The sequence below is a fragment of the Anomalospiza imberbis genome, chromosome 4 (genome assembly GCF_031753505.1).
Source record: "Anomalospiza imberbis isolate Cuckoo-Finch-1a 21T00152 chromosome 4, ASM3175350v1, whole genome shotgun sequence".
Taxonomy (NCBI): Eukaryota; Metazoa; Chordata; class Aves; order Passeriformes; family Viduidae; genus Anomalospiza; species Anomalospiza imberbis.
The window spans coordinates 12,697,748-12,720,224 of NC_089684.1; the positions used below are offsets into that span (position 1 = coordinate 12,697,748).

At 37.3% G+C, this 22,477-nt stretch overlaps 1 protein-coding gene across 1 annotated transcript in view; it reads right to left on the reverse strand.

The window, feature by feature from the left end:
* Window positions 1-22,477, reverse strand: part of CPE (carboxypeptidase E) — a 56,868-nt gene that overhangs the window by 23,793 nt on the left and 10,598 nt on the right. The gene's annotated exons all lie outside the window — the stretch shown is intronic.

Below are 22,477 nucleotides of genomic sequence, written 5' to 3' on the forward strand. Positions count from 1 at the left end.
CTGTATTTGTACAGTAAAGACAGTAATTTTCTAAAACATAGGGACAAAAAGTTTACCACCTACTAATTATATGTTCTACACATCAAGGCAACATCATCCCACTAGCCATGGTCTAATGTCAAGTAGTTAGCCTTAAAATGTGCAGTATTTCACTCATGAAACTGAAAGCCATACGGGAGAAAAACAATTAAGTCCCGGGAAGTTTAAGTGCTTAAAGAACTCTTTTGCAAACCAGCCTCAAATATCCTTAAAAAATTTGAGTCCTTCTGCTGTCCTGTTTTTCTTATGGAAAAGCCAACAACATTTCTGAAATAACAAATTTAGTGTTTCTGATTATTTACAGTTGCTTGTCATTTTTAATATGGCAACCAGCAAACTTCTCTTGTAGATAAATGGCAGAAAAAAATCTCATAACCTTGCTGGCAAGAAATTAATTCATTAAATGTTATTGAAGACTTTTTTTACACTCCAAATTTTTATTACCATTTCAATGAGAAAAAAATTATCTGGAGATCAACTACATGGAAAACCAATGATTATAAAATGTGTTTCTCCTTCAAATATGAAAAAGGCAAGTCAAAGAATAAATGAAGATGCAAAATAGAAAAGTGAACAAATTAGAATATTTAGATTTCTAATACCCTGTAAAATAATTGTCTTGAACCTGCCTCATAACAGCGTTTCAATGGAAATGTTGATCTCCACAATTTGTGGAGAAAATGGCATTGAAAGACAGAGCCACAATGCAGTATAAGTTTCTAAATCACAGACTAGGCCTTACATAAAAGTAGGACAACATTTACTAAGATCGGTCTAAGCTTGCTGAACAAGAAACTACTGAAAGTTTCACAGGTGGCTTACATGAAAGCAGAAATAGGTCAACAGTCAACACCAAAGATTTTTGAAAAAACTAGTATTTCCCTTTCTTGACACTAGCTGCTGGAAAATACACTGGAAGAAAACATGATGATAAGAAAATCAAGGATCTTTTGGCAACCTCTTGCTTTAAAAAAACCACATGCACTTTTAATAGCTATGATTTAAAATCAGTTTCAAGGTCTTTCTGGAAACTTTCATAATTACTTGAACACTACTGCTTAAAATCAAAGTTAACAATAAATCCTGTTCAACAGATTAAACTTGGAGTGAAAGCTCACAAGCAGCAGCTGTTTCTGCTGGCCTCGATGTACAAATTAAGATGTGATCTCCATTCTACTGAGTACAAAGCCTGTGAGTTGGGCTTCAAACTAGGATCTTACGTGTCCTTGCATTGGAAATTAAATTCTCCAGACAGATTACCTCATACCCAAGACAGCTATTTCCACCACAAAAGTTCTGGATGACTCAGTGCTTTCTCCAGGTTTCAAACATCCCACTCTCACCCCGGCAGCTACAGGAGTTGGCACAGCCTCCCACAAAAAGTGGGCAAAGCACCTGCTCAGCTCCTACAGTCTCCACCTACAGCTCTTTGCTGGCGCATCCCTGTGATCTTTCCACAATATGATACATTTACACTGAGGTGTTGCACAATGTAGCACTGCATCCAGCATTTTGGGAAAAGCCCACCTGCTTTACCACAGAATACAACAATTTTTGCCTACCAGATTGGTGTTACTCTGCACAAACTGATGGCTCTATGCAATACAGGTGGTGATGATTTTTTAAATCATAACAAACCACGTGTAAAGCAAAACGAGTTTCTTTATTTAATGAAACACTTTTAATTTAGTAAGAAACACTGGAATGTGATATGCAAAACCCCCTCATTTTGTGTAAATGTGTTTAAAAGGCCGCTCAAGTTCAAAGCAGATTTTAAAAATCATCAGAACTTTAGAGGCAACAAATAACCTTCTACATATACATCTGGATTAACCAAATTAGTTTTATAACAGATTGCATTTCTTTTGCCCTAAGAAAACTAAATAGGACTCTGCATTTACAGAATCCCTTAGTGTTGCAGCAGTAAGTATCATTAGGTCAGCACTGAAGATGAGGTTCCTGAGAAACCAAACACAAAACTGGTTTTCACCATTACCAATCTGTGAACCACCCTTACCAGTCTGTGGCAGAGCATAAAGCAGGGGGGTTTTGCCTACCAATTTCTGCTCTCACTGCTAGGATAAAAGACAGACCAAAAACGTACTCTTGCACTCTTTGTAAAGGACATTGGCACTACAAAGATATCATGAGTAACTCTGTCCACTGTGATGCTGGCTCTGGGATGTAATAGATTCATCTCTTCCACTGTGCTCAGTAGGAGAGGAGGATTTTCCATCTATAACAAGTGAATTTTCATTTCAAAAGCACTCACTGTATCCCTTAAGTTTTGGTTGGCAGATAGAGTAGATTTTTTTTATTTTCAATCGATCAATTTATCATCAAAACAAACCAAATTATGAGCAAGTTGACACATAATTTAGACATGTATTCATGATGGTTCCTCATCAAGTTCACTTTAACAAGCTTTCTCTCTTCAGCAAACTCCAGAATCAGCTTTTTCATTTCAGCTACAAAGGTACTTGCCAGTTATCGGAGCACTTCAAAAGGACCGAGCTCAACTATCTCATTCTTTTTGCATGTAACAACTATATGGGGAATTTCAAAGCTAAACTAGTTCAAACGCCTGCTGCCAGCAGGAGACACATTTGGGCTCTGCTTTTCCTCATCCTCATTTCATGAAGAGAAGAAATAAAAATCAGAAAAAAACCCACAGCATTTATATCTAGATTCCAGGCTCTAAAGTCAAAGAACTGGGCAGGAATGCTGGGCAAAAAATTGAAAAAGGGAAAGTAAGGTCTCCCTTATTACTGGAAACAAACAAGGAAAAATGAAAACACATAAATAATTCTTCTTCACTAAATTATACAGGCCAAATTAAACATTGTTATGTAGGTTTAGATTGGAATAAATTCTTTACTGTGACGGTGGAGAGGCATTGGCATGGGTTGCCCAGAGAAGCTGTGGATGCCCAATCCCTGGAAGTGCTCAAGGCCAGGCTGGATGGAGCTTTGAGCAACCTGTCTAGTGTAAGGATCCATGCCCACATCAAGGGAGCTGGAACTAGGTGATCTTTAAGGCTCCTTCAAACCCAAACCATCCTGTGATTCCCCCTGCCATACAGGTGGCCAAAAACACAGAAGTGCAACAAGAGCTTGTGCGGCAGCAACTTCCAAGCTGGAAATGATGGACACTGGGATTTTCCAGAGCATACAGCAAATCTGAAAAGAGCTGAGGGAGTAAAGTCAGGCCAGGGCTCCTCCTCGGTAGCATCATTCCCCAGAACTCACTGCAAGGCCATTTTCCAGGAGGAAAGCAAGCTTGGGCAGCATTCAGGGCTGCACTAGCATGTGAGAGGGAAGCACAGAGGTCATCTTCACCCAGCAAAACTCCTTGCATTGCTCTCTCCATAGAGAGCTCTTTCTGACTGAAAAGTACCCCAATTTCTGTCACAAGGATGTTCCGTGTCCTTGGGAAATATATTTTCTCTGCTTAAGAGGAATAAGAAATAACTAGTGGTAAGCCTCCAGACTTGCTTCCTGGATTTCCAGGAGCCTTCCTGAGGCATCACAGTGGCACTTGTTACTCCACCAAGGCTCCTGGTACTGGATGTTCCTTCTTGATTGGTAACTGGAGCATTCTTTTATTTCACTGCTATTTTGTCACAATCTGACACTGTGTGAAAAAACCTGTGGGCTGCAGATCTGCAGACAGCATGTTACAGAATAATAGCTCATTTTGCACTGGCGTATTTATTCAGCTTCCCTTGCTTAGATGAGCCTGAATATTTACTGATCTTCCCTTTTTTGATTATTGGCCATGGAAGTTTCAGAAAGTGTTATAAAGTGACCTTTTATAAAAATGACAGAAGGACAAAGGAAAAGTGCAGAAGTTAATTATGCTATTAATTCACTCCAATGTGGGAAAAAATATGAAAAATTGACTTGTGATTGACAAACAGGGACACCATTTACACAGAACACGACCAACCTGATTTATGTCAATATTCTCAGAAACCAATAGACACCCAGGTAGCTTCTTTTAGTCTTAAAAATTATTTCATTATCATGTTTTTTATATAAATTTTTAACAGAGTTAAAAATATATTTATACCAATTTTAACAGAGTTCTGTCATTTCAAATGCTGGGGGCACTGGGGGGGGAGGTTTCCAGAAAAAATACATCTGCATTGTAGCCTTAAAAAACCTGGCAAACTCTGTGAAACCCTGATGGCAAAGTGCCTGATTTTAGCAGCTAATGCTCTCTCAAGTTTCTGCATTTAAGGTATGAAGCTTATGTGACAACCAGCAGTAAATCACAATTGTACTTGTGCTTCAGACAGCAAGGGTTAAATCAAGTCAGTATAAAGCAGAAGAAAATAAAGTTTAAATGGGTAGTGATCAACACTGGTAGAGCCACACTACATACTGCAATATTGGCTCCAGAAACTTTCAATGTTATGTAAAAATTTTAAATAAAAATTAGTATTGTACCTTAACAATTTATTCATAGTCAGTCAGTAGAAATACAGACCTGCATGCCTGGAGAAGGTATGTCTCTTCACACTCACACATGTTTTAAATAGACACCCTTTAGAAAATGCCCCTCGTATCATCTTACACAATAAAAAAGCAAAGAAGCGATTATTACTCCTAGCAAGGTTGTATAATAGTTTAAGGAGAGCAAGCTAAACTGGTGCAGAGGCTAATAAAATCAACTTTCATGCGTAAGAGGAAGAAGTGAATCATACAACAGATTTATGACTCAATAGTAATGATGGAGATAACTGAACCAGACAAATCCTTTGTCTCCACAGCAGATGTGAGTGGATCCAGAAGGCTTTCAGGAGATGTTTTGCCTTTAAATAAGGGAGCTCCAGACAAAAGAACCTCATATGGACATTGACCCTGACACTGCAAAGCACAGTACAGCTGTATAGCTGAGACACAGAACAGTGTCTATCTTCATAAGATAGAAATGGTTAACAAAAAAATCTGTAATGGCTTTTAGGTCTGCTCAGAGCACACACTGCAGTGTCCTAAAACCAGGTTTTTTTCCTCATATAGGGAACAAACATAATGCTTTTTATTTTCTCAGTTTTCGTCAGAGCTTCCACTGGGTTTTCCCTCCAAAGAGTAGTAAGATATTTCTGCATGCACCTTTACAATATGCATTGTGCACATGGTCTCAGTCAAGAACAACAGAAATTGCAATCCTGACCTTGAAGAGCACTCTGTAAGTGCAGAAAGTCAACCAGCAGCTGAGCAACCACCTATTTCATAATGAACCCTATGTATGGCCATAGAGCTCTGTGAAATTTGGTATAAAATGAACCTAGCTAGGATTTATTCTAATTACACACAGAAAGGCTACTTCAAAGCAACAAGAGACGTTCCTCACAAAAGGGCAAATAATAGCCATGTTCTACCATTATGCCCACTGTGCCTCCAATATGCCAAGGACATTAAAGGGCAATGACCAGCAGGGTCAGTAACCAAGGAGTAATTCCTAGCACTGTCTAATTACTGTTTCCACTGAGCAATACAAAGCAGCTACAGAAAATCCATCTTTTGTGGTCCCTTTCATCTCACTTGAAACTTCCTTTCTCTTTTATGTTACTAGCAGTACATCAGACAAGCTCTTTTTTGACAATGCAGAGAAAACAGCATGTTAGTGGAAAAGTACATCTTATCCAAGGACAATATTGTTCACTAATAAAAGTCCAAGGGCTTTTATTACTTCTGTCAGTGGTGTCGGACATCAGTCTGAGCATTTTCACCACAGTTCTTGTGTAGTCACTTATATTTTTTTAGTAAGTGTAATAAAATATTGAGAGCTGAGATTTTGCACACTTCTGAAATTCAGACCAATATTAAAGCACTGAAACCAGGAGAAAAACAATGGCCTACTTTTCAGATTTATTGCATTTCATTTCAATTTTATGCAGGTGTAGAAAGCTGGCACAGTATAGCAAAGAGGTATAATTAAATCTGGCATGTTTAAAAGCTGGATTCATACATTTTGTACCTTTATTCAAAATATTCTGAGATTTGTGAAATTACTTTTCTCACACATACTGCCATTATTCATGGCATGGAGTTAGCCATGAAGTAGCTAACTATCCCGCCCACAGAAGAGAGCATAATAGGGCCAAAAAGCATCTCTTGAGAAGCCCTACAGCAATATTCTCACTTGAGGCATTTGGGGCACTTTGAGAAGGAAGACTTCTCTAAATGAAGAAAAAAGGGAACCTAGGAAATAATAATTCCAATCAAATAGGAAGATGATGTGGTGCCTAATCCAAAACACATCTATCAAGCTCTTAATTCAAGAACAGTAACATAACAAACAGGAACACTACTGAGTAGCGTGGCTGCAAAATTTTTTCTAATTATATAAGCACTTCTCTACCTTTGTGTTTGTATGTGGATACATACATCTCATAAAAAGGCAGGAACATCCCTCACTGAGAGACTCAAGCAACAAGGAGGTCACCCCCAGGTCATGAAAATTATTTTCATGTTTCTTTTTGCTAACATCATCTTTGATCTAAAGCACACTTCTAATTTTAATTAAAGAAATTGCATTTACAGATACCCAAAATCTATGAAAAGACAGATTTGGCACAGTTCACAAACTAAATCAAAACCACATGATTACAAGACAGACAGAGAAAAAGCCTTTTGAGAACTGACCCAGTATTCCCTGTTTTTATTAACCCTGTTACACCTTATGATTCAGTAGTTCATTCTTATTTAAACAATCTGAAAGAAAATATTTTTAATGAAACGATTATATTTTTGTCCTAAAAGACAAAGTTGTTTGGATTGTTTCATAAAATATTTGCTTTCCAGTATTTGACACATTTTCTACTTTTTTTTTTTATATGTACATCACCTTTTCTGTCAACCTGGTCTTAACTTTTATGATCACAGTGTGAAGACTGCCAAAAACATGCTTCAGGATATTTTTTCCAGTAGTCTGCTAAACCATAAAGAAAAAATAGTTACAAAACATAACTAATCTAAAAAAGTGCGTTCAGATTTTAGGAACACAGAATCAGGAAGGCAAAGGGACTGAAGATTGCCACATTGAACGCTAAAAACCCAACCTAATAAAAGGCAACAAATTTGGCAAAGAGCAGTCAACACACAAAACTCACCAAGACAACTACTAACCCTACATGAAGGAACTATACTTTTCTTCCCAAACAACCCAGTGATATTTGACCTGATTCTAACCATAGAACCATTCTTCTGTGTGTATACAACAAGGACATTTTCTCTGTTACCTGTAGCAAAAGCTACCACTGAAATTGCAGTGAGAGCTCATTTTATCTTGTCTTCCTTTATGCAGGACTTGAACCATTAAACATATACATCCCTGCAGAATATTAGCACTGGAGGAGTTCATCTGGAATGTCAAGTCAAGCACATACTCAGGAGTTTGGCAGAACAAGGTATTACAGACTCAAGCAAAAGCAACTCTGAGAAAAGATTTTCCACTGACTCCTGTAAATTCTCAATCAAGTTTTTATTTCTGAAAAGTTCCTCTCTGGATGCAGTTTTTCTATCCACATTTGGTTTCTATCCACATTTAACAATTTTTTTTTTTTTTAAGCAAAAGCTTTTCACCTATTTATAAGTCGTCTGAGGGTAAAAAATATAGGCTTTATGCAACAACTCTTTTATTTTCAAAGATGTTTTCTTTCCAGCTGTGTACCTAGAAAAATAAATTTTTTACACTAGAATTCTCCAGGTGGCTTGTTTTCACTGAAGCTTTCTCTTCAAACTAGGTATGAACCAAAAGATTATACAAAGCTTGACAACACCATGTTGAAGATGAGATTTAGAATCCTGGCAATATTTGAAAAACTACTAGAAAAAGTGTGCAGAAGGGCACATAGGTGTAGTGGGGTGTCAATGCCTAACTTCCTTGATTTTGCTTAAAAAGGAAGACAGAAGGTAAAATCACATCTATGTTACACTATTGCTATGCTAAGACAACTATTTCAAACTCTCCCCTGTTAGAGAATTACCCCTTTTTTGCAGAAGGAAACCAAAGCAGCACTTAGCAATAAGGTTATGCTGGGGCTAAATACATTCCAGGATAAGCTTTTGTCCCCCACTGGACCTGGAAGTCTAGTACTGCAACCCCATGAAAGTGACAAATTCAAAACCAAGGTCTGCTCCTAAAAGATTTCACACTGGGAACAATGCTGTTATCACATCTTACACTATTGAGAAGGCCCCATAAGATCTAAATAATCAACTCAACATGTCAAAGGAAGCAGGATATGAGGGCAAACCTAAGTAAAAAAAAAAAAAAAAAAAATCCAGGAGATAATTTCAGGAACTGTGAGTTTCCTGACTAGGAAATGTTGTTCTCTCATGGCTTCATAACTTACAAAGTACCAGGCTAAGAGATAACACTGTAACATAGGAAGCCAGACTCTATCAGACTTTCTGACCGATACACGTCTGCTATGGGCATCTCATGCTTTGGCTTACAGCTTTTTCAAATCGGCAAAAATCGTCCAACCATGATGTTTTTCCCCAGAAAAAGAAAGGTTCCTATTTAAGATTGCTTGTTAATGGAAAGTGGCTTGACTCTGATAAAGAAATACAAAAAATCACTTTACTATACAGATCACTAAACAATAGACATTAAAAAAAAAAAAAGTCTCCCAAAACCACACACCTAAAAACCCAACACGTCAGTGAGAGCTGATAGTCCCTCCTTGCCAACATGCACACAAATATGATTATAAGAGATAGTCAAAGTGCAGAAAGCCGTTCTGGGATTTTAACCATGGTTTACTCGAAGCTGCCGCTCCAGCAGAGCAGGACTTCCCAAACAAGCATTAATGCCATTGTCACATAGCCTGTACCAGCCCCCGGAAAGGACAGGCACCACTGTGCCATCACTGAAGAATGAATGTACCTGCTCTGAGAGCATCTGCTATGTAGGCAAAAAAAAAAAAAAAAAAAAAAAAAAAAAGAAAAAAAGAGAGAATAGAACCATATGGCCAGCACAGGGCAAGCCATGATCTTACAACAGACCTCATTAACCCCTTTTCCTCCCTTACCTTTAAGAACTGCTGTGACAAAAGTAAGTATTAAGGAGAGATCTGAGGAAGGATATCAAGCATGGCCTCTGACACTGCTGCGGGAAATTGGTTTGCTAACTAAGACGTCACAAGAGCAAGTGAAAGAAAGGTGGTTTGAAAATCTGCTCAGTGGACAACAGAAGTGATCATTAACAGATCAGAAGTACAAATTAATATGTTAACACTTAGGTTTTAAGATCTACTAATACTTTGTCTGTTAATGTTTCAACAGCAACAAAATCAAGTACCAATCCTAAATTACACTCCAAGCCTTTGGACTCAGATAAACCTCCAAAAGAGGCAGAAGAAGCAATATTCAGTTCAAATAGACAACTGAATATGAGTGCAATTTTTTTTAAGGAACAGTTCAAAATGAAGAAATAGACAGGATGGTGTAAGAAAAGCAAGACTGAGAAAAATGAAATCACTTCACTGAACAGTTAGTATGAAATGTAAGTGAATAATGGCAGAGAAAAAAATACACACCACTCACTTCTCATTACACTGAATTTTTTCTTGAATATATTGATAATATGGTTCCACTAAAAAAAAAAATTATGAGCCTTATGATATTTTTGAATGTCTGGGCAGCAGTACTGCAGAGCCTTTTCTTCATGGATTTTTGCTACAGAAATATCCTAACAGACGTAATTCTGTTATCACATCAATGCACACAAGGGAAAGCAGGATGACATGTGATGTTCAGCTGCTATTTGCTTATCATTTGGTGATATAGCTAAATGTTTTCTATTTACATGAAGGAAGGAAATGTCCCATCTTATGGTTTTATTTTAGGCTTGCTGAATTGGGATTACAGTCACACAAATACACCTACAAAGGAGAACACAAGTTTTGTGATAACAATATCACAACTGGTGAACATAAAACTTTTCAGGTAAATTACACAAAACTAGAGAAGCATTTTTATTGTGCCCTTCCTGTGCAGGCTCATTTAAATCCCATGAATGTTGTAAATCAACATACAAGAGTGAAAGACAGCTATTTTTTAACCAGTTAAGTGAGAAAGACAGAGAACCTGACAATGTCTGCATGGAAGTTTTGTCTCTTCTTTCTGCCAGAAGATTTTGCTCTGAAGTAGAACTAGACAAAGTTGTGGAGGTTTATTTTTTCCCCACAAGTGAACGATATAAGATACTGCAAGCATCCTGGAGAGCCAGCATCCAAGCACCTGTCAAAGGCTATGGTCCATCACACAATAATTTTATTTTTAAAGTGAATCTAGCAGTTAAATTCATCAGTAAGAGAATAAATGTTGATATTCGAATGTATTGTGACAGTTCGGATTCTCACCTTTGTTGATACAGAGATTAGAGTGTTATGGTTCCTCCGTGAGCATGCAAACTCAAAAAGTACTTCTGGCTTTTGTGAAGGGCTGGAAACATTAATTCATAAAAACACAAAGCTCTACAGAACACAGACATATTTTAGCACTTCTGAGATTTGACAAAACAATGTCAAACCACATTACTCCAAATCCTATGCTGAATTGCCTACCAATTGAAGGAGGATTATTGTCTGAAGTGATCAGACTATAGTACTACATTTAAACAAGTTACTGGTGAGCAGAAAAGTAGCCTGAAGTAAATTTGTAAGTAAGTAAGTTTGAAGAGCTGGCATAAAGGTCACCACACCAATTCATAACATGATCTACTTATTCTAACAGTACCCACATTTTAATAAAAGGTTAAATGCTTGAAAGTGCAAAATCTCCACACTTCAAATGTGTAAGGACATATGAAAGAAACAAGTGTTAAAATCGGGATAAGTAACATTTTCTGGGTTTTATTGTTTCTTTTTTTCCTATATTATTTCATACAGAAAGAGTTTTGCTCTTTAAAATTATTCTGTGCTGGACTTTTTGTTATTGTTTAGTTTAGTGGGTTTACTGATTCAGTTTTGTGGAATGGGATTACTCTCTCTCTCCTAGATTTGACTGTGATTAGTTATAAAGGAGTAACAGATGTAAACAGATGGGCACAGCCAAGTATGGGTGGCAGCAAACCACAGAAGCAGCCCACTAACTGTTCTAATGAGCACCACGTAAAACAGATGTGCATTCCATGAATAATGCACTCTGGAGATGCACAGCTTTCAGTGACACCGTGCATTTCAGAGGTCTAGAAAGCCATGACAGATCCCCCTCAGAGCACATTTTCTGTTAGATGCATTTTTTCTGTCAAATATAGGAAAATGAGATTTTACTTTGGCAATATTCTCTGCCTGGAGATACTGGATACTGAACCTGACACATTTTGCTGGCACACATTCCTAGTGCTACTTTTTTCTTAAAGAAACTTTGATGTAGGTAATTTCAAATAATTATTCTGGAAGCAGAATCCTGGGAAGCAGACCAAGTTAAATCCCACTTCTTTCTAAGTTCAAGTCTCTCCACTGGATCTGTACATTGCAAAAATTATCCAAAAAGCAATAAAGCAAGCTAAACGCATCCCATGTTTACATAGCAGAGCTATAAATCCTACTTTACATCACAGTGCACAAAAACTTCATTTCTCATCATACAGGCTTGAAGAGGGGATAGAAAAACACACTTTTTTCCTTTAAAATTTTTAAGTCTATGGCAATGTAATTATTTTCATAAACCTGTATCCTGTACATAAATTATAACATTAAGACAACATGTCTTTTTTCCAAGAACTTATCTTCATTCAGAAACACTTGTGCATTTTTAATCTACCTTACCATTTACAGAATGTTAGAAATGGGAGAGTGAGAGGCTTATTCAAACTATTTACTCAGAAGAGAAGTTTATTTTTAAAATTAAGAAAATACTTAGCACATGCTAAGATTTCCTCTGGAAATCACTGTGGAAATACAAATGAGGTTGTGCTCCTGTAGTACTTACACATCCTTCATTCTGGGGAACAGGAGGCCAGGATTTCCTGAGGTTGAAATACAATACAGAAGATAATCACTCTTGAATTTTTCCACCAAATCAAAATATTTCAAAAGTTTTTGTGGATTTTAGGGTGAGTTAAGAGCTAAGCTGCCATAAGAGGCCAAACAATAAAGGCAATTATAGAGAAGAATACATGACCAGTGTACTTTAAGCGGACAGTAAGATGAAATATGAAATAACACACCATTTCAGCCTCTGAAAGGAGCAAGCTCAGTTCTGCTGCGAGGCTTGTAAGTGAACAAAGGCAGCAGTCTCACAGCATTGCAGTGACTGGAAAACAGCACTTTGAAATTCAGTCCCTTGCCCAGAAGGCTATTCCATGATTCAAGGTGATGTTTTTGAAAACAGCAGAGAAATACCTTGAAGAAATTGGAGGTCCTCTAAATAAAGGGTGAGGGAGAAGAAATTTTCATTACAAGGGACCCAGAAAGAGAGAGGACAACAGGGAAAAGGTGCAAACCTGGCAGCCTGAGCTCAAACAGTGCTATTCCCTGAAGCCTGAGGAACAGAGGTGCCAGATGTGGAGCCACCCAGCCCACGGCCCTCAGACAGGCAGTGCCTCAGCGCTGCGTGGTCCTGGACATGGAACACGGAGCCGCTCCCCGGTGCTGGGCTCACACTCACGCAGGCAGCACTGGGACACCCCGCTGATGCTCCCATGGCCTTGCTATAAAGCAACAACCAGCTTCTCATCATCATTCATTCATTCATCCTGCAAGACCAAGAGCCCGGACCGATCACCCACACACCCTGCTGTTTTCACATCATCTAAAATTGCAAAGAGTTACCACACTGGCAATAAGAAGGACAAAAAGGAGAGGACGTGGGACATCTTCATTGACTTCTCATGCCACAGACAACACCACCTAGCACTGGACTAAGAATAAGCAGAGAATAAACACTTCTGGGGATTTGTCCATATTTTTTTTTTTCTTAGTTTAATTTTCTAGCTTCAATCCTACTAGATTTTTTCCTGTGGGTTTTTTTTTTAATATGACTGTTTCCTTACTTCATGTCTTCACCTTTTTCTTTTTAAACAGTTAATTACTTTCTCTCTGATTAAGTATTTCACACTGAGTAGTGTTTCCACATGAGACCTCACTACTGCTTAGTCCTTACCCTTTGCTTTCTGTCCATCCATCCTGAAAAATATTCAATTTGGCACAGTAATAGCACCAATTCACTGGAGACCAGTTGGACACCCAAAGCAGCCGCAGCTATGTGTCCTGGGTTACTGCCAAATTCATGTATTTGCATTTATGTTCTTTATGGCCTTGACAAACACTAAAGTAAAACCACTGCTCAGCCTCCTAGAGCCCCCACCATAACACTGGGGTTGTTTATTAAGTGACTGGAACTGATGGAACATCACATGCATTGGAACAGTGCTGGGACATGCATTGTCCCAGTTTATGCGTCAAAAGGTGACATTATTTTAGCTGCTGCCTCTACAGGCTCAGTGCTTCAAAACTTAGTGCTCCCTCTAAGCCATTTTTTAACCTTCCTCTTATATTTTTCCATCATATCCATCTTCACAGTATTCTTACCTCTGGAAAATATCTTGTAACCAATTTCTACTCTCACTTAGATCCGTGAAAAGCAGTGCACTGCATAAATTTTCATAGAAAAGCCAGCTCATTGCTTCCACTGCTGTGTGGATTTTGCTATCCAGGAACAAAGTATTCATCTTTCTCGTAAGTGAAATAAATTTGAATTAAGTAAAAAATATCCTTAACAGTGGTGTTTTGGTCCATGATATGGATCAAAATTACATTTCAACTACAGATTATTCTCAAAAGTCAAATTAATACTAAAATTATATGTACTGTGATTTTACTTTTATACTGTGATTTTACTTTTTTACTTTACTTTATATAAATCTGGCAGATTTATATACTGTGATTTTTACTTACTTTTACTAGAATTATGAAGAGTTTTGCCCAGTCTTTCTCTTCTGATCACTCTAAAAATGGTTAGCACTTGAAAATTAATTAAGGACATTTCTTAATTCATTGTTTTCACTCCATTTATCAGTGAAATGTAATTCCAGAGTCTATCTACAAATATTGTTTATGATTCATGGTTCCTGAGGAAATTTAACAGAGACACAGGTCTGAAACCATAATTATGACATTATGACAACTTTATGAGTTGACATGTCAAACACAGTCCAGCATTTCCATGGGAAAAATTAAAAGGTCAGGAATTTCCCTCCAGAGTTGTGACTTAAAAAAAAAAAAAAACAAACCATAATAACAATGTAAAGAAATAAAGAGCAGAGAAAGAACTTTAAAATTATAATTAGGCTTTACTAATTTCCAAAATGTTCCTTGAAGAAAGAAAAAGTTTTTTTAAGAAATAATAGCTATATTCAATTTGACTACTTTAAAAAAATACTTATTTTGCTAAGGAAATGTGAAGGAAAAAATCCATTTTAAGAAGTTTATTAACACAGTGTTATCAAAAAGAATGAGAACAATCAACTTCATCTTTGTGACATCAGCTAGAGACACTATTTCACACAAAAATATTAAGGAAAACCTAATAACAATAATGTCATTGTCATTTCAACAAAGAATATTTCTTTTCTTGCCTCTTTCCACAGAATACCTGATATTACAATATTTCCAATCCCACTGGGAATGAATATCTCACACTGTTGAAGATCATTTCTTTCCGAGGTTGCCAACCTCCAGATTATTAGGAAATGTTATAAATTCATATCTGTCCTCATTAAAAATCCTGTGATGTTTGCTTTAATGAGTGGGTTGTTTATCCTGGTCCTTTCTTTAGCTTTCAATGTGAAGAGCCCCACTGCACAAGATCATCTTGTCAATGGAGGTGTGAAAGCAGCATGGACAAGTTTAACCTACTTAAGTGGGTGACAACAGTGATGAGGATGCAGGTTTAAGCACAGGCTAGCACTACAAATAAGGACCAAAAAAATCCAGTTACAACACCCTCAGGCTCTTTTAGCAGAGAGGAAAACATCTGGTAACATATTTTCATTTCTACTTTCTGGTACAACTGCAGTTTTAGTTATTTAGTGGATACCCTATGAAGGGATGAGTTTGTGCCTCTCTCTTCTGAATAACTTTGTCCTCCACACATATAATTACCCATACATCAATAATTTAAAAGAACAAAACTTTCCTTGAACGTCTTCTTAACTCTAGTGCAATTTCAGAGTCTGTTTGAGTCCTGGTAAATAGGCTTGCCATGATTCTTCAGAGTAAATACAACTGAAAAGATCTCAAAACAGACAGATCTTTTTAACTGCCATCAAAACACTTCTTTCTCTTTTGATATACCCTACAGAAAATCCTTCCTAGAATATTGGGCACTCAGTAAACATTTTCTGCTACCACACTATAATTGTTCACATAGCAACACATCAGCACTCTTGGGAGAATTCTGTTTCTTTTTATCTAAAGAACTTTCACAGACTTTAACATTAGCTAGATTCTTTCATGTCTTTTCTCTATTTGCAGAGAACTAAATGAAACTGTTATTCAAGATGCACCATATCCCTCTAACCTATCTGCTCTTACTCCTTCAATGCATGAGAAAGTTTTAGAAAGTTACCTTTTGTTCCCATTCTCTAAGACCACTTCCTTTTTAAAGTTATTTATGTTTTTCCCCTTTGAAATTACTGAATTGCAGACAAAGCAAGCTCTTGACTTGAACATAGTTTAAGCGTAGCAGATCTTTGAAGCTTTTGAGCCTAAAGTGAACATTTGCAACACTCTTTTCTGTGATATCTTTCATTTGGCCACCTACCAATGGTACTCTGGTTTGCCTTGATCCTCTGATGAGACAGGATCACTGTGTCCACTGTGTTACAGATACTGACCCCACTCTTGCAAGTCAAGCAAACAGGCTGGCCTGAGAAACCTTCCCTGAGTGCACCATAACTTTCTTACAGTTGATACAAATTTCAAAAGATCTTTTTCTATTGCATGTAATAATGTTTCAAGTTTAGAAAAATGGGTCAATATATGCCAGGAAACCACCTGAAAAGACTTGGTAGACAATTGGTGGATTTCAATGCACCACATCAGAATGGCAAACTGAGACGAATTTCAACTATACCTTCACGTTTCAAACTGATTCATAATTGGGTAATTTTATGAGATTATTCATTTTTGTTAAAACTTATTTAATCAAACTATATTAGGGGGGGGAAAATCGTTATTCAAGTGAAATATTGCCACTGAAGAATTCTGAACATTGCAGGAAAGACCACTCCACAGCATCTTGACTGACCCAGGAAAACAAGGAATACAAACAAAAGGCAGAGCAGACTTTTGATTTTTGACAATTCATAAGTAAAAAAAATTATTATTTTTTTTAACTACCAAGACTGTAATGTTTTTTAGATGGATAATTTTCCTCTTTTCCATTTTGGCAATTTTTCACAGAACAATATCCAAAGAAATTTTAAAAATACATTTTTGCTTTTCAAAGCTTTAAAAATCAAGAGCAGTTTGGAAGGAGTTTCTCGTTTGATTTTGGTGTTTGGTTTTCAGCTGTTGGGAGTTTTTTGACCTCCCCAAGAGCTTAGCAAAAAGGCCTGGTCTTTTGTAGTCTGAAATTGTAATTGCTACTAGGGATAACCAAGCAAATAGGAAAGAAAAACAAAGTATCAATTTTCCACATGCTGAAGATCATTAAAGATTTGCTAATAACATCAGTAAAAGCAAAGTTTCCAATTTATTGTGTATTTCACAATGGTCACAACTGTTCGTGTATTACTACAAATGAGAAAAGCATGGGCTTCACAGACTGTATCTACCATTAAAGCTTTTAGTGTGCACACAATACAAAACAGCTTCCAACACAAGATCAGGTATAAAGATGTGCTAATTTCTATCTGGATATAATATTCGGACGATCTGGGATTCATTTGCTTATCAAACTGAAGGACTGACAAAATCCCATAGCCATTGGTATTGTGCTTTTTTTCAGATTTTCGTACCACTGCTTTATAAAAAGGTATTTGCAGCATGAATACGAAGGGCTGGAAAGTTTACCAGGTATCTGTTTTAATGCAGACTCCTATCTAAGATAAGGACTAGAGTCAAGTCTTTCCTGTCTTTTAATTTTACTTTTTCTTACTGAGTAGTCCAGGAGCTTTAAAGATCAGCTCAGCAATTACCCCACAGATTGGTGTACCTTCACGTCCAGATTGCTAAGTTTCTGCTACAGAGCCCAAAAACCAGATTCTCTACAGCCAATAGTTGAGAGATTGGATTTTCCCTTTCTGTTAGGACCTTTTGGAAGATTCCTGATACAAAATGTGCAACGGCACATGAATACGTACACACAATCACATGATTTTAATTTACAGTGTGTTATTTCATATTATTATTAATGGCTTATGAAGACACATATAGCTCACCCTTGAGTCTTGCTTTTACAGTACTTAATAGTTTAAGCAATATATCGAACTCTGGATCCCTTGATGTCACTGGCAAAGCTTCAGTTGACTTCATTGCATGCAGAACTGAATCCCATATAGATTTTCATGCTTTATAATTTTGACTGCTTTCCTGGAAGATACATTGTGAACCCCTTAATGGGAAAGATGGAAGAAGCAACTCCTAACATACATTTCTTGAAATGCACTTATGCATGTCTTATAAACTGCTTCAAAAATTAAACAAGGGCTACCCAATTTGCCAAGTAAACACAACGAGAAATTATTCTGCATTAACTTCAATGTATTTTTAAACAACAAAGAGTAACAAAGGTAATCAAAGGGAAAATAAAAGAAAAGCAGCATGTCTGAACTGAATTGGACTTATTTCTAACCTAAAGCAATCACAGGGAAGAGTTTGATACGCAGTCCTGTTTTTTGAATGGTGAAATTATTACAATTTTTTTTTTTTGCTTGCTTCTATTCCTAGACACTAGGTACACTTACTGTCCCTGTACACTTGCTATCTCTTGTAATCCCATGCTCTTTTGCTCAGAGGTTTCTATTTGGACAATAACTGCAGTGACAGATCCCAGTTCATAAGGGACTGCAGCAATCATCTCGCCATCTGCTGAACCACTGATGTCATCATTTGTGTATTCCTTTTTTGTATCTAAATGTAAATGTGATTTCTATCTCTGTTCAAAGCATTGCAAGGGACATTTAATGATACAGCTATAAATAGCAGAGGAGGATCTCTATCTGTGGTTTCTCCCTGGCCTTTTTAATGTACGTTTCCTTTAACAGCCGCAGCTGCTTCAATTTTCCTGAGATTCTGCTGGAGAATCTCCTACAGAAAGGGTTTCTGCTCTAAACCACAATGCTATAAACAGATTGCTGACTAATGTGCCATGTTCTTATTGTACATTACAACTACAGCTTCCTTCTAGACAGTACAATCTTGATACACCCTATAATGAAGCCTTTAAGGCTGGAGAAAACAGAACGTCTATAGAATCTGTAGCAAAGCCACATTTTTTTAGTCTTTTCTGTTTCCTTGCCTCTATTTCACCCTTCCTGTATTTTGACAGCCTGCTTTTAAAATACAGCTGCAGTGACTAAAATAAAGGGTAAAAAGGATGGGAATAACAGCAAAAAGAAAGAAAGAAAAAATGTTTTAAATGAATATTTGTATAGAAAAATATACATGCCATTCCTCACTTCCTAGGGTGCAGTGAGTCTAAATGATAACTGGAAGCTTGCAGAGGTTTCGACCTATATTTTTTACACCAGCAATAGAGTACAATCTATCTAGCTCAATGTGCATATATTTAATACAAATAATCTGGGAAGTGCTCCCAGATGCAGGCACTGACAATAAGTACATTTTAATTTGTTCAGCTGGGGATGATCACTTTTCCCTTGCAACATGCAGCTCTCTTCCTGGCTCTAGTTATTAGCATGATGCTCAATGTCCTGCCTCACATCAATCTGTTTTATCCTGGAAAAAAAAAATAAAACCAGCATGAGATCTGTAATTTATATTTAAAGCTACATAAAGTAAATTTTGATACCAAGTGAATAAGGAACTCATAGAGACACTATATTCAGTGCTAGCAAGTCCATACAGAGTGGATGAGTATGAGCAGAAGACAATGCCACTGAGTCATTAGAGAGGACACTAAAGAACCCTTTTTTTCTTGTTTAGGTCATCCTAATCCTTTCAGCTCCAAATAAAGAGAAAATGAAGAATGGACTGGACTGCACCAGACTGTATCTCAGTTTCTGTGGTGTCTGGCCAACTCAGACACCAAATGATTCCCTACAGGTTGCCCCAAACTGTGCAAGCCCTGTTGCCCCAGGGTTCCAGAGGGTGAGCTGAAGTGCAGGCACAACAAATATTCTCTGCAACTCCGAGGGGAAAATCAGAGGTATACACAGGCACTGAATCTTCTTCTAGTCTTCAGATGAAATAACTGAGCACTCCAGACTGATCTCATATTGTGAACTCACTGGGATTACAGGAGCAGCACTGGAATGATATCCAAAGGTACAATCTTCCTGGGACAAACCTTAAGAAGTATAAATCTAATAACAGCTCTGTTTATATTTAAGCTAAGCATTTTTGGAGCCTTTTATTGATTCTTCATACAGGACACAGTCCACCTTCTGATGATTCAGCTGTTTTTAACTACAAGTTTCTGAAATTGCCCCCATCATATGGAATCATATTTTAGTAATCTACTGAATATAGAAAATCTATTGTTAAAATAAATCTATTGTATCTACAGTGCTATTGCAGTGGTATTTTGAGAACAATGTGTCATTAGCCACCTATGGCTGGTCGTTTCAAAAGCACATTTCCATATCATTAGTTTTCAGGACTACTGGTAAAATATATCACAAAACTTACTATACATTCATCTCTGTTCATTCCACTTCACATTAATAGTAAATTTAAATAACTGTGTCTCCAGACAAGAAAGCCTCATTGCAACTATTTCAATTTCAGACTGTCAAGTCACCAGACTTTGCAACTCAGCAGAATGTTATGTAGCACAACTGGTGCTATTTCAGATGCTATTGTTTCTCAATTCTATCACCTTTTCTCACACTGAAATATTCAGTGAATAGCTTAATCAACTGCAGTCAGCTCATTTAAATGCTATGGAAATCCAGCAAGAATTGAAGCAGCATTCCATCCCTGGAAATGAATGGAATGGAGAAAAAACAAAAGTCCATTCCTAGACTATAAATACTGGTATGCCAAATGTCAGTATCTGGAGAACTGAAACAAATGAAATCATGTGAAGAAATGAAGTAGCATCTGGCCAAAATCAGGAGCTTCAGAAATTAAGTTTTTAAGTACGAATAACAAAACTGAAAACCATCAAGCACCCAGAAGACCAAGCAGTGTAGGTGGCTTACATCCTGGCTCCTCAGGCCAGGATCCGTCCTGATCCTCCCCCACAGATGGAAAAGGCTACTCCTGGCCCCACAGGGTCTTTAGGAAATACTTACTTGTGGGTTTATCTAAACCAAAGGGCCCACAATCATGCAGGAGTAGCATCATAGCCTCTCAGGGTGATTTTAATACTTGTGCACACTGTGGAAGTGTGATGTGTTGTGAGAGTAAGAAGATGCATAGGAGGCTACAAGACATGACAAGGTAATGCTGGAAGACTGCTCAGGGGTAACAGCAGCAAACAGCTCGGTGGCAGTAACATCTGTATCACCATGAGGTGGGTCTTGGGGTGAACTGACACCCAAAATTGCACCCAAGCTTTGTTTCAGAGAGAGCTGAATGACAGCATTAAAACAAGCAAACAAAACAGGGAGCAAACCGACTTACAAACTAGGAACTGGGGGTTGGGAGTGGGCTGGGAATACAAGTTATTTGGCTTTCTTCCTGTGCCCTATATTCATTTTGTTAGAACAGAACTAAGCTGTAAAAACTTTAAGCACCAAACATAATCATTCTAAAGCTATTTGAAGCAGTGAGGACATCCACAGCTATGTATTTCTTGGGTCCTGCACTTGAAGCAAAATTATATGAAGAATTTGTTTTGGCACCAAAGTCAGAGCTCCAGAATAAAAGCTTAAAACCTAAAGATTTGTGGAACAGACCCCATGCCCTTGTTTCATTTTATTATTTTACTACCCACTTCACACTAATATCCAAGAAATATCAATCACATTAATACCTGAGGACAAATGTTACACTGATGCAGAACACTGTTAGAAATGCTTTCCATCAGTAGTTTCAGAACATCAGTATGTTCTAAAAATGCAATGTAAATGTAAAAAAGCCTATCAAGCTTAGGGATAATTATCAATACTTGACTTCAAATTCCATCCAGTTTTAAGTCTATCCAGGAGAACAAAGCCTCCAGCTAGTTTTCATTCTAGCCACTTTCCTTACCATGCCCAGCCTGCAGAAAAACCTCCACACTGGAGCTCAAACTCAGACAGGAATATTTTCTGGCTCTTATTTGGTCACTCTAACCATTCTTCTCTGTCTGGGGAAAAAGTCCTAAGAATAACTGAGTATCACAACAATGATTATCAAAGAACAAACCAGTGAAAATATATAAGCATCTGAGGCATGTCAGCACTGTCATATAAGCTCCTTTGGAAGATAACTCCCACTCCAGAGTGGTATTAAGGACAGCAGATGAAGACTCATTGATATAAATAGATCAAAGATAAGGTTTATCTTAGTCTCTACACACTTTCCAATCAAATCCTTTGCTAAAAATCACATTTTTGAAGGTATATAATCAAACTAAAAGAAAATATTTTTTTCTTGAAATCACACAGTCTGAAGAAAGCTAAAGGGACTCTGTTTGGTTAGACCTAAATTTCTTCATTTAACATAGCAACATTACAACATCCTTAATACACAATATGATCTTGTGTTTGTTCAAGCTGGTGGAGCTGTAGTTCCCAAGCAGCTTTGCAGTGAAAAGGTTTATTTTTGAAAAAATGTGGCTGCCTTCACATTCACACCTGAAGAAACAAGCAGAAGTGTGTATTTGTGCAGAGAATATTTCAAATATGTGCTGAGTATAAAGCAAACTTTTGAAATTCCTTGTGCTGCTTCCCAAAGCCCCACTTCATTTCTGTACGAGCTGTGATTTCTCAGAACATTTTTGTGCACAAGACACAAAGGCCCTGTAACTCTTTTAGCTTGTCTTACAAACATTAGCTTGTCTTACAAACCATGTTGGCCAACTCTTTCCGTAACAGAACTGCGCCTTTAAATACCACTAATGCCAGATGGTCTCAGCATATAAAGCAGCATGAGACAACATATTAATGCTACTCAAACAAGCAACTTGTGCTAGCAGCAGACCAATGAAATCAGTCTCAGGCTGCTAATCCTATCTGTCTCCATGGCAACATCTATTTCAGACAATTCTTCAATTTTCAAGTCAGATGAGCTTCTTGGCTCCTAAACTTCTCTATTCAGGAGGTGTTCCATTGTCAGGTACTTTTTCATCTTGTATTGGCT